At 39.7% G+C, this 13153-nt stretch overlaps 1 protein-coding gene across 1 annotated transcript in view; it reads right to left on the reverse strand.

Annotated features, from left to right (window-relative positions):
- Positions 1–8584, reverse strand: part of LOC120860215 (interleukin-33-like) — a 161201-nt gene extending 152617 nt beyond the window's left edge. The window contains exons 1-2 of the mRNA XM_040235996.1: positions 8514–8584; positions 7966–8047 (exon numbers count right to left, since the gene is read on the reverse strand). The gene's annotated coding sequence lies outside the window, so the exon portion shown is untranslated. The remainder of the gene's footprint in view (positions 1–7965; positions 8048–8513) is intronic.
- Between the last annotated feature and the right edge of the window lie 4569 nt (positions 8585–13153).

Genomic DNA, 13153 nt, shown 5'->3' on the forward strand with positions numbered 1-13153 from the left:
AATTTATTTATTTTTGGCTGTGCTGAGTCTTTGTTGCTGTATGCTGGCTTTCTCTAGTTATGGCAAGTGGGGAGTACTCTCTGATTGCAGTGCTCAAGTTTCTCATTGCAGTGGCATCTCTTATTGCAGAGCACAGGCTCTAAGGCATATTAGCTTCAGTAGATGCAGCACACAGGCTCAGTAGTTGCATTCTGCAATTTGATGCTGAAGGCTCTCAACAGTGGTGGTACACAGGTTCAGGTGCCCTGCAGCACGTGGGATCTTCGCAGACCAGGGATTGAACTCATGTCTTCTGCATTCGCAGGTAGATTCTTAACCACGGGACCATCATGGAAGTCCTGGTGCATCTTCTTACTGAATTAACCCTTTTATCATTATATATGACCTCCTTTGTCTCTTGTTACTGTTTTTGGTCTAAAATGTATTTTGTCTGATATAAACAAAGCTATTCCTGCTCACGTTTGGTTTTGCTTTCTAGGAACATCTCTTGCCTTGCCTTCATTTTAAGCTTTGATGTGTCCTTAAAGCTGGAATGAATCCGTTGTAGGCAGTATATGACCAACTCTAAGTCCATCACCCACTTTATACATTTTGATTGGAGAACTCAATCCATTTACTTTTAGAGTAATTGTTGATAGGTTAGAACTTACTAATGTCAGCTTATTAATTTTTTTCTGGATGTATTACAGTTTCCTTGTTCTTTTCTTCATATATTGCTACCTTCCTTTGTAAATTACTGATTTCTCATAGTGGTTGCCTACACATCTGGTCCCATCACTTCATGGGAAATAGATGGGGAAACAGTAGAAACAGTGTCAGACTTTATTTTTGGGGGCTCCAAAATCACTGCATATGGTGATTGCAGCCATGAAATTAAAAGACACTTACTGCTTGGAAGAAAAGTTATGACCAACCTAGATAGTATATTCAAAAGCAGAGACATTACTTTGCCGACTAAAGTCCGTCTAGTCAAGGCTATGGTTTTTCCTGTGGTCATGTATGGATGTGAGAGTTGGACTGTGAAGAAGGCTGAGTGCCGAAGAATTGATGCTTTTGACCTGTGGTGTTGGAGAAGACTCTTGAGAGTCCCTTGGACTGCAAGGAGATCCAACCAGTCCATTCTGAAGGAGATCAACCCTGGGATTTCTTTGGAAGGAATGATGCTGAAGCTGAAACTCCTGTACTTTGGCCACCTCATGCCAAGAATTGACTCACTGGAAAAGACTCTGATGCTGGGAGGGATTAGGGGTAGGAGGAGAAGGGGACGACAGAGGATGAGATGGCTGGATGGCATCATGGACTCAATGGACGTGAGTCTGAGTGAACTCCGGGAGATGGTGATGGACAGGGAGGCCCTGCGTGCTGCGATTCATGGGGTTGCAAAGAGTCGGACACGACTGAGCGACTGAACTGAACTGAACTGATGCCTTGAATACCTTCTTATCTGTTTGTGAATTCACTATAGGTTTGTTTTATTGTTTATGGTTACCATGAAACTTACGTAAAACATAACACTCATAATGCTCTATTTTAAGATGTTAACAACCTAAGTTAGATCACATACGTTTTTGATGTCACAACTTACCTCTTTTTATATTGTGTGTTCATTATCAGATTATTGTGGTTTTAGTTCTTTTTAATACTCTTTTAAGCGTTATATTAAAGTTAAGTGGTTAGTGCTCCACCATATTATAGAATTCAGTGCAGTTCAGTTGCTCAGTCGTGTCCGACTGTTTGTGACCCCATGAATCGCAGCACGCCAGGCCTCCCTGTACATCACCAACTCCCAGAGTCTACCCAAACTCATGTCCATCGAGTCAGTGATGCCATCCAGCCATCTCATCCTCTGTCGTCCCCTTCTCCTCCTGCCCTGAATCCCTCCCAGCATCAGGGTCTTTTCAAATGAGTCAGCTCTTCACATCAGGTGACCAAAGTATTGGAGCTTCAGCTTCAGCATCAGTCCTTCCAGTGAATACCCAGGGTTGATCTCCTTCAGAATGGACTGGTTGGATCTCCTTGCAGTCCAAGGGACTCTCAAGAGTCTTCTCCAAAACCACAGTTCAAAAGCATCAATTCTTCGGCACTCAGTTAGCGTGTTCTAAATTTGTCTCTACTTTCCTTTACTATTGTGCTTTAAATTTTCATAGCATTTATGTTACTAATTGGTGACCTGTCACTTCTGCTTGAAGATCTGCTTTCAGCATTTCTTGTAAGATAGATCTAGTAGTAATGAATTCCCTTAACTTTTGTTTGTCTGAGAAAGTCTTTATTGCTCCTTCATTTCTGATGGGCAGCTTTATAGGTAAAGCATTTTTGGTTGGCAGCCTTTTTTCTTTCAGCACTTTGAATATATGATTCCACTTCCTCTGGTTGCAAGATCCGTGCTGAAAAATCTGCTGATAGCCTTAGGGAGTTCCCTTGTAAGTCTCAAGCTCTTTTTCTTTTGCTGCTTTTAAGTTTCTCTCTTTGATATTTGAAAGTTTTATTATGCTGTATCTTGGAAGGGATCTCTTTAAGTTAATTTTGTTTGATGACCTGTGAGCTTCATGAACTTAGATATCCAAATCTCTCCCCAATTTGGGACGTTCTCAGCCATTATTTCCTTATAAAATCTTTCTGCCATCTTCTCCCTCTCTGTTTCTTCTGGAACTCCAGTAATCCACAAATTAGTTCTTTAAATGGTATCCCATAAATCTTCACTCTTTTTTATTCTTTTTTCTTTATTCTCTTCTGTCTTCTGTCTCACATATTCTTTTTTTTTCCTTGATCTCTGCTGCTACTGATGCTTTCTATTGTATTTCATTCACTGTATTCTTCAGCTCCAGAATTTCAGCTTGATTGTTGTTAATTATTTTTTATCTCTGTTGAACTCATTTTGTTTATACATTGTTTTCCTAATTTCATTGAATTTTCTTTCAGTGTTTTCTTGTAACCCATTGAGTTTCCTCAAAACAGCTATTTTAAATCACTTAAATTATAGATCTCCATGTCTTTTGGGTCAGTGACTAGAAGATTATTGTGATTCTTGATGGGATCATGTTTCCTTGATTTTCATGTTCCTTAAAGTTGTGCATAGCTATCTTTGCATATGAAGTAGCAGCTGCTTCCTCCAGTCTTTACCCTCTGCCTTCAGCAAGATACTTTTTTTAACCCTGGTAAGGATTCTGAGGCTTTCTCAGGACTTCTGTGGATACACCTGCTCCATGCTTCTTGCTTCCTCTTATAGCAGAATTCTTAAGCTTACGTGCTTTCTCTCAGTCCTATAACACACTAGGCCAAGTGCTGACATCCTCCGTTTTGTTTTTCCAAAGGCGAAACTAAATCTTAAATTTGTTATCTCCCGCTGAACCTCAGATCCAAATTGGCTTGATGTGCATGCTCATTAGCTGTCTGCCAAAGGTCACTCTCACTACTGCCCTTAGGAGTATACAGAGGGTGGAGGTAGAAGTGGGTATGGTTGAGGTTCATGGAATTCTGGGAATGCCTGTGGGCCAGTTAAAGGTATCCATGGGTGTGACATTCCCAGTGGCTCACGCGTGTGCTTTTTGATGGAGTTCACACTGCAATTAGTAGGATCTTTGCCCCTTAAGCTCTCCAGTAGTCCTATATGCTATCCTCCCAGACTCTTCCCATCTCCCAGGCTTGCAGCTCATGATTAAGTACTCTGGATGAGGTGAGAGAGAAATGAGACCCTTTGGCAATGTCCCACACAATTGGGGAAGCTGGGTGCTCACTCACAGACTCTCCCTTTCACCTACAGGATAAACCATAGGCTAAGGAAGATCATTCCTGGCCCTGAGCTGTGCAACCTTGGGGGAGGGATGATGTGGGTAAAGTCAGGTTGTTCTTTTACCCAGTCCAATGTTTCAAACTCACTTTTTTTTTTTTTTTTTGCTCCAACAATTTCCTAGGACTTCCCTGGAAACCTGGGCTTCCACAATGTCTTTTGCATCTGTGGGTAATTGTCTAAGACAGTCTTCCAGGGGTTCCCAGACTGAGGCAGAGAAGGACTGCAGCTGGTTTGTGAACACTGCAGGGTCCAAAGCCAGGACCTAGGTTTGTATGCCTGTTACCTGGAAGGTATGACTCCTCCTGGGTCTCCTGGTGTATAGTACTGGATCCACAGCTCTCACAAAGAACTTGTATCTGTGGATAAATGCCAGATTACTGTTGGCAGTAGAAGGAGGGGACAAAAATAAGGGATGTCTTATTCCACTGTGATGCTGACATTGCTCTCCTTGTGCCATCTTTTCTTTTGGTTTTCTTATACTTTTATGACGCTGCTTAGCATACTGCAAAGCCCTCTCTAAAGACAGCTCTGCTGAGAAAAAAAATAAAAATTTGGACACAGATATTGATATAAGAAAAATTTCTAAAAACACCTTTTCTCTGACAGCATTTGGAGAACAGGAGAAAAGAGAAAGGTTAATGAAAAGTGTCCCTGCTGGAAACCTTGTGAATGAGGATGAAGAAGATACGGAGACACCAGGGCTAAGTGAATAAGCGTTTGTCAGTTCCTCATTCCCAGAAATGCTTAAGGAAAACTGCTCTTGCCTAAAGAAGAAAAGGGATTGCAGAAGAAATGTGATTTCTTAATCTGTAATTTATTTCACATGTTGAGTTTGGCTAGGTCAGTGATTTTCGGTAAACCTGATCTGATGACTGATTTTGCACTAATATAGAGGGGATGAAGTAAATGTAATAGCATACCAAAAGCAGAGACATTACTTTGCCAACAAAGGTCCGTCTAGTCAAGGCTGTGGTTTTTCTAGTAGTCATGTATGGATGTGAGAATTGGACTGTGAAGAAAGCTGAGCGCCAAAGACTTGATGCTTTTGAACTGTGGTGTTGGAGAAGACTCTTGAGAGTCCCTTGGACTGCAAGGAGATCCCACCAGTCCATTCTAAAGGAGATCAGCCCTGGGATTTCTTTGGAGGGAATGATGCTAAAGCTGAAGCTCCAGTACTTTGGCCACCTCATGCGAATAGTTGACTCATTGGAAAAGACTCTGATGCTGGGAGGGATTGGGGGCAGGAGGAGAAAGGGACGACAGAGGATGAGATGGCTGGATGGCATCACTGACTTGATGGACGTGTGAGTTTGAGTGAACTCCGGGAGTTGGTGATGGACAGGAGGCCTGGCGTGCTGCAATTCATGGGGTCGCAAAGAGTCGGACACAACTGAGCGACTAAACTGAACTGAACTGAACTGAAGTAGATGTATAGGGGAATCTATACCCTGATGCAAGAAATAATTTCTTACCGGGTTCCCAGGAAAGATCGTCTGTTGCCAATTTAATTTTATCTCAAGCATGATCTTTACCTCAGGAGGCCAGCCTAAGATGAAACTTCTGAAATAAGCAGCACTCTTTCTTGTTATTTCTCTGCCCTTCTCTTTTCAGGCAGCCATTGTCCTCAGGTTTCCTTCTGACTATGAGACCACCACACTCAAACATTGCCTCTTGTCCCACACTAAGTCTTCCCTACCTCAACTGTCATGCGCGTTTGACACATATTCATTGAAAGCATAATGTGTACAAGTTAGTAAGAAATTCCTGGGGATATAGGAGAACATTCAGGAAAGGGGCTCATATGCTACTTATGGATACTTACAATGTTCCATGTTCCAATATAACTTACTAATCTATAAATGACACCATATTGTACCCTCCAAGGAGAAACAGCATTTTAAGAGGATCTCTAGAGATCCTAAAAAGGATGATTTTCATAATGCTGGAAATTTTAGTAGGCAACAGGTTCCTATGGGAGATATGCTGGGGCCATAAAGTATATTTCAAACCACACCAGGAAGAGAATTTTGTACACCAAGTCAGCCTGTCACGTGATCTCCACAAAATATGTAAAATTCTTGATAAAAATGTACTGACTAGCTAAATAGAAAGATAATAAGATAAACAGAGAGAGATAGATAATAAATGCACAGATAGTCTGGATAGTTTGCTGAAAATAACTTAGATGACATCTTGTCACATGTTGATATGGAGAATTATATTATTAAACAGATATTAGAGAACTGGCAAGGTAAACAGGGAACACTGAAGATATGATGGAAATGGATATTAAAGGAAGTGGCTATCACAGCTTGGACTGGGGAAATTAAGAAAAAAGTTAGGAAAGTAAATCTTAGAAGCTTGAAGGAGGAGCCTTTGAGGGCTACGACTCAGACTTCTGAGGAGGGATTCTGCTGTACAATGATTGGGGCTCCAGGCGTTTGAATGAGGGACTCCAGAGCTGGACTGAGACCTCTGAGGAAGGAACATGAGCTAGTTGGGGCTAGTGTCTCTGGAGAGGTGCAATGGAGCTGGTTCTAGAAGTGCTGGGAAAATTGCAAACTAGAATCAGCTCTGGCTAACAGAAGGCATGACACTCAAGGTGAAGAGTCTTTGCTGGGGTGATGGGAGAGGGATGAGAAGCAGACAGGAAGGAGTCAGATTCATCCATTCACTCCAGCCTTCCAGTCTCCCTCTAGCATCTGTATTAAGGGAGCCTAACAGGGTCCAAATGGCAAAGAAGGACTTAATGGGGTTTGCAGAATTCTGTCCCCACCTTTATAGAGGCAAACAGAGGATGGATTTGAAGCTGAGGGACAGTAGCTTAATAACAAACATATCTTAATTTTAGTGTTTTTCACAAAGCTTTAGTTTTTCAGAAATTATATTTTAAGAAGTTGCTTCTGGCTGATGTAACATTCAGTCTATCAATCATTATCTTTCCATATGAAAATTAAACCTTCATTTATTGAAAAATATATCCAGTTATTAAGAGATGTTATTCCCTCTTAAGCAAAGTAAATATCATGTCCAGGGAGTTGCAACTTCATCATAAGGTTTGAAAGAGACCTTTTTTCCCATAGGGACATGATCAAGGATTTGAATTGCATAATAAGAATATGGAGATTTCTCAAAAATAGACAAATCAAAGCACTAGAATATATCAAAGTGAAATTTCCAAAAAAATGACTGTGCCGAAGACTTTTGAGGGCTCCTGTATACATCCTTAATGATCTTCTGGGTATATTTATGTGAGAGCAGGCAAAACACTGCTTCAACAATGTAAATAACAGCATCAGTAGAAACTTACTGAGAGGTTACCACTTGCCAAGTATTATTCTAAATACTTAGCACAGCTTAATGTATTCATTTCTTACAATGACTTAGAAAACATTCCTATTTTACAGACTAATTGACTTGCCCAGGATCACACAGCTAGTTAGTGGCACAGCCAAGATGCAAACCCTGCAATCTGGTTCTAGGAATTATATGTTTAACTTCTATTCCATCACTCCTCTTATGAAGGAGCAATACTAAATTAACTAATTTAGTGAAAGAAACATATTCAACCTCTCTTTCAGTCATACATCACCTAATTAATGGACACAGACATGAGCTTGGACTCAGAATTCTGTAGTGGGTTCTGTGCTGTAGTCTGGTGCCACCATCTGGTTCCTATAGCAACACCAAGCACAGAAACATCCAGCACAAGCCTAAAGTGTGGGTAGAGATATTCACAAGTCATAGCATTACATAGAGATAACAAAACTTGCACAAAAAAAGAAACTACAAATCATTATTTTTAAAACAATGTGCAGAGTAAAAGAAGTCAAATTCAAGACAGTACCTGTTGTGTGATCCCTATATGAAACATTAGGAGAGGCTGATCTAATCTATACAGACAGCACATCAGTGATTGCCCGGGCCTGGAATTATTGATTGAGAAGGGATACAAGGGAATATTTTGAGGTGATGGAATTGCTCTATATCTTGATCATCATGGTGGTTACATGAGTACAATAATCTGTCAAAACTCATGGAATTATATACTTAAAATAGATATAATTGACTGTATGTAAATTATACCTCAGTAAACTTGATAAGAAAACATTATTGCACATTATTTCCAGAGAAGGGATTATTTTTCATCCAAAAAATATTTATTGAGTGCCTACTGTGTTCCAGCTCTCTTCTGTAAGTTTTATATCATCAGTGAACAAAACAGGTAAAGATCCCTGCCCCCATGGAGCTTATATTCTAGCAAGTGGAAAGAAAAATAAACAACAAATAGGGAAAAATAAGAACATTATAAGACTAAATGGTTCAAAGTAGCATTTGACAATACTAGCTCCAAAGAAAGTTGTTGATTTTTGACCTTGAGTAAAATACCTAATTCATTGACTCAATAAATATTTAATAAAAGACCTATCATGTGTTAGGCAATTCTAATAGCAACCACAGTTACAAAAATATGTTTGACATAATCCTTACTCAAAAAGAGTCTCCACAGAATTAAATATGGAAAGGCAGTTTTGAACCTCAGTGTAATAAAGACTGTGATAGCTGTAAGCACAGGGTTCTTTAAGACCTGTAACTGAGTCTTAGGTGAGAGAAGACTTCATAGAGGAAATAACTCTTAATAAAGAGCTACAGTGAATAGAAGTTATGGGCAAAACAGAAGGAAGAAACATCAAGGAGTGGAACAGTGTATGCAGAGACTCACTGGAGAAGATCGTGGCTTGGTATGAAAACTGAAAGGGAATCAGTATGATTGCAGCAAGTGGGTTGGAAAAGAGGAAGGGAGAAAGGAAGAGGTAAGAGAGGCACCAAAGCCTTCTTGAAAACCTTCCAAGAATCTTGGAAGACCTGTAGAACAGGTTCAATGTTTTCCTGGAAGCCGAGAGAAAATCTGAAGCATTTTAAGCAGAGAAAAGATATAAAAAGATTTATACTTTTTTTTAAAAGTAAGCTTTTTTAAATACACACAAGCATTGGCATACAGTCCCACCACCTCAGACAAGCCCTAATGATATACTGATACTAATGGTTAAAAGTGATATACAGCCATGGTTTAAAGCCTTTTTAAACACTCAAACTATATAGGTTGATATAAAGTGAAAAATCATAGATCATCAACAGAGTTCAGTTCAGGCCAGTAGCTCAGTCATGTATGATTCTTTGTGATCCCATGGACTGCAGCACACCAGTCTTCCCTGTCCATTACCAACTCCTGGAGCTTACTCAACTTCATGTCCATGAAGTCGGTGATGCCATCCAACCATCTCATCCTCTGTCATCGCCTTATCCTCCCGCCTTCAATCTTTCCCAGCATCAGGGTCTTTTCCAATGAGTCAGTTCTTCGCATCAGGTGGCCAAAGGATCTGAGTTTCAGCTTCAGCATTAGTCCTTCCAATGAATATTCAGGACTGATTTCCTTTAGGATTGACAGGTTCAATATCCTTGCAGTTCAAGGGACTCTCAAGAATCTTCTCCAATACCACAGTTCAAAAGCATTGATTCTTCAGCACTCAGCTTTCTTTATAGTCCAACTCTCACATCCATACATGACTACTGGAAAACCCATAGCTTTTACTAGACGGACCTTTGTTGGCAAAGTAATGTCTCTGCTTTTAAATATGCTGTCTAGGTTGGTCATAGCTTTTCTTCCAAGGAGCAAGTGTCTTTTAATTTCATGGCTGCATCTGCAGTGATTTTAGAGACCAAGAAAATAGTCTGTCACTGTTTCCATTGTTCCCCCATCTATTTGCCACTAAGTGATGGGACCAGATACCATGATCTTCATTTTCTGAATGTTGAGTTTTAAGCCAACTTTTTCACTCTCCTCTTTTACTTTCATCAAAAGGCTCTTAGTTCTTCTTCACTTTCTGCCATAAAGGTAGTGTCATCTGCATATCTGAGGTTATTGATATTTCTCCCAGCAATCTTGTTTCTAGCCTGTGCTTCATCCAGCCAGTATTTCACATGATGTACTCTGCATATAAGTTAAAGAAGCAGGGTGACAATATACAGCCTTGACATACTCCTTTTGCAATTTGGAAGCAGTCTGTTTTTCCATGTCCAGTTCTAATTGTTGCTTCTTGGGCTGCATACAGATTTCTCAGGAGGCAGGTCAGGTGGTCTGGTATTCCCATCTATTTAAGAATCTTCAACAGTTTGTTGTGATCCACACAAAGACTTTAGTGTCGTCAATAAAGCAGAAGTAGATGTTTTTCTGGAACTCTCTTGCTTTTTCGATGATCCACTGCATGTTGGCAATTTGATCTCCGGTTCCTCTGCCTTTTCTAAATCCAGCTTGAAATCTGGAAGTTCTCAGTTCATGTACTGTTGAAGCCTGGCTTGGAAAAGTTTGAACATTACTTTGTTAGCTTGTGAGATGAGTGCAGTTGTGCAGTAGTTTGAACATTCTTTGGCATTGCCTTTCTTTGGGATTGGAATTAAAACTGACCTTTTCCAGTCCTGTGGCCACTGCTGAGTTTCCCAAATTTGCTGGCATGTTGAGAGCAGCACTTTACAGAATCATCTTTTTGGATTTGAAATAGCTCAGCTGGAATTCCATCACCTCCACTAGCTTTGTTTGTAGTGATGCTTCCTAAGGCCCACTTGACTTCACATTCCAGGATGTCTGGTTCTAGGTTAGTGCCCACACCATCATGGTTATCTGGGTCATGAAAATCTTTTGTATAGTTCTTCTGTGTATTCTTGCCACCTCTTCTTAATATCTTCTGCTTCTGTTAGGTCCATACCATTTCTGTCCTTTATTGTACTCATCTTTGCATAAAATGTTCCCTTGGTATCTCTAATTTTCTTGAAGAGATCTCTAGTCTTTCCCGTTCTTTTGTTTTCCTCTATTTCTTTGCACTGAACACTGAGAAAGGCTTTCTTATCTCTCCTTGCTATTCTTTGGAACTCCGCATTCAGATGGATAAATGTTTCCTTTTCTCCTTTGCCTGTAGCTTCTCTTCTTTTCTCAGCTACTCATAAGGCCTCCTCAGACAACCATTTTGCCTTTTTGCATTTCTTTTTCTTGGGGATGGTCTTGATCCCTGCCTCTTGTACAATGTCATGAACCTCTGTCCATAGTTCTTCAGGCAGTCTGTTTATCAGATCTAATCGCTTGAATCTATTTGTCACTTCCACTGTATAATTGTAAGGGATTTGATTTAGGTCATACCTGAATGGTATAGTGGTTTTCCCTACTTTCCTCAACTTAGATTAAGACAACTTGAGATATATCAATCAAGCTATAAAGTGTTTGGCTTTAGATTCAAACAAATTAACTGTAAAAGAACGATTATAATATATATCTGGGGAAATTTGAGCCCTGGCATTTCAAATCTGATGATGTTAAAGTAGTAGTAATTTTTAATGTGATGTATAGCAATTATGTTTTTTAAAAATAGCCTATATATCTAAGAGCAGTGCTATTCAAGATTGTAACCACCAGCTACATGTAGCTATTTAAATTTAGATTTAGGTCAATTAAAATTTTAAAGTTAAAATGTTTAGTTTCTCAGGCACATCAGCCACATTTCAATGCTTGGTAGCCATGTATGATTAGCTATGTATTGGACAGTACATGTTTAGAATATTTCTATCATTGCAGACAGTTCTATTGGACAGCTCTGTCTTAGCCACAAATACTGAATTATTTACTAATTAAATAATATAATGTCTGGAACTTGCTTTAAAATAATCCAGTATAGATAAAAGTAGAGTGGGTAGGAATATAAACAAATCGAACTGATCATTATTGAAGCTGGATCATGGGGAAGGAAGAAACAATCTATTCTCCCTACATATATGTATGTTTGAAATTTTCCATAGTAGAAAATTAATAAAGTCTCCATACTTCTACCTTTACCACTCCAGCCCTTAGTACTTCTCGTAAGTAGCCATTTTATTTGGAATAGTTAGAAAAATAATAAAAATAATCTATACACACATATCACAACATTTTTTATACTTTATAATTAGTTTGCCTAAAAGGATGATATCATAGATACTGTTCAGTAGTTTGCATTTTTATTAAGCAAAATATTCTAGAAAACTTTCTATTTGGCACATACAAATCTGCTTTATTCTTTCTAAAGGCTATTCAATAATATACTGTATAGGTATATCATAATCTATTACAATTTATTTAAGTAGTCATCCATGGACTAATGGGCTTCCCAGGTGGTGCTATTAGGAAAGAACTCATCTGCCAATGCAGGAGGCATAAGAGACATGGGTTTGATCCCTTGGTTGGGAAGGGCCCCTGGAGGATGGCATGGCAACTCACTCCAGTATTCTTGATTGGAGAATCCCGTGGACAGAGGAGCCTAGCAGGCTACAGTCTATAGGGTTTCAAGGAGTCAAACACAACTGAAGTGACTTAGCGCACATGCACACACTGCATGAACAAATACAGACTACAGAATGGATTGGCTTGGTGGGGGTGAGGGTTGGAGTACTAGAGTAGGTGGGGAGGACCTGTAAGTGACTTACCTGAGAGAAATGGATTAGAATAAGGTAAATTCGGTGGGATAGAAAGAAGAGTTTAGATTAAAAAATATTTAAGAAGCAGAATTAAGAGAACTTGGTGATTTCTTGAATATGAATGAGGAAGTAGGAGAGGTCAGGGAGGACCCCAAGCTTTTTGACCTGGACAAGTGGTAATAACAGTCTTTAAAGACAAATTAAATCACTGTCACAGGAAGGAAAAGCTAATGAGCTTTGCTTTAGACATGTTCAGATTCAGCTGTCTGTAAGTCTTCACAGTTGCCTATATGCATCCTAAGGTCAGGAGAAGGTGGAGTGAAGCAGAGGTCTTCAACATATATTTGGTGATGCAAGCCAAAAGAGTGAATTAAATCACCCAGCCTCTCTGAGATGTGGTTCCCTTCTTAAAGGGTATGATAATGCTCCTCTCTCAACCTCCAGCACATGTACACAGAGAGAGTAGAACCATTCTGGAGCCAACACTATGATTTACTGTTGTACGATGTGCCAGTGCTCACATGTGCATTATTTATGAACAAAGTGACAAGATTTGTGTTTTAGAAAGGTTACATGAAGGATGACTGAAACTTTGGAAGGTATAAATTATTATTCTATCATCTATGTGAGTAAGAATGAAAGCTTGATCGAAGCATGGCTGTAGACTTAGAAATGCTGCTGCTGCTGCTAAGTCGCTTCAGTCGAGTCTGACTCTGTGCGACCCCATAGACAGCAGCCCACCAGGCTCCCCCGTCCCTGGGATTCTCCAGGCAAGAACACGGGAGTGGGTTGCCATTTCCTTCTCCAATGCATGAAAGTGAAAAGCGAAAGGGAAGAAGTGAGGAAACAGATTTGGGAAATAGT

The sequence above is a fragment of the Oryx dammah genome, unplaced genomic scaffold (assembly GCF_014754425.2).
Source record: "Oryx dammah isolate SB20612 unplaced genomic scaffold, SCBI_Odam_1.1 HiC_scaffold_11050, whole genome shotgun sequence".
Lineage (NCBI taxonomy): Eukaryota > Metazoa > Chordata > Mammalia > Artiodactyla > Bovidae > Oryx > Oryx dammah.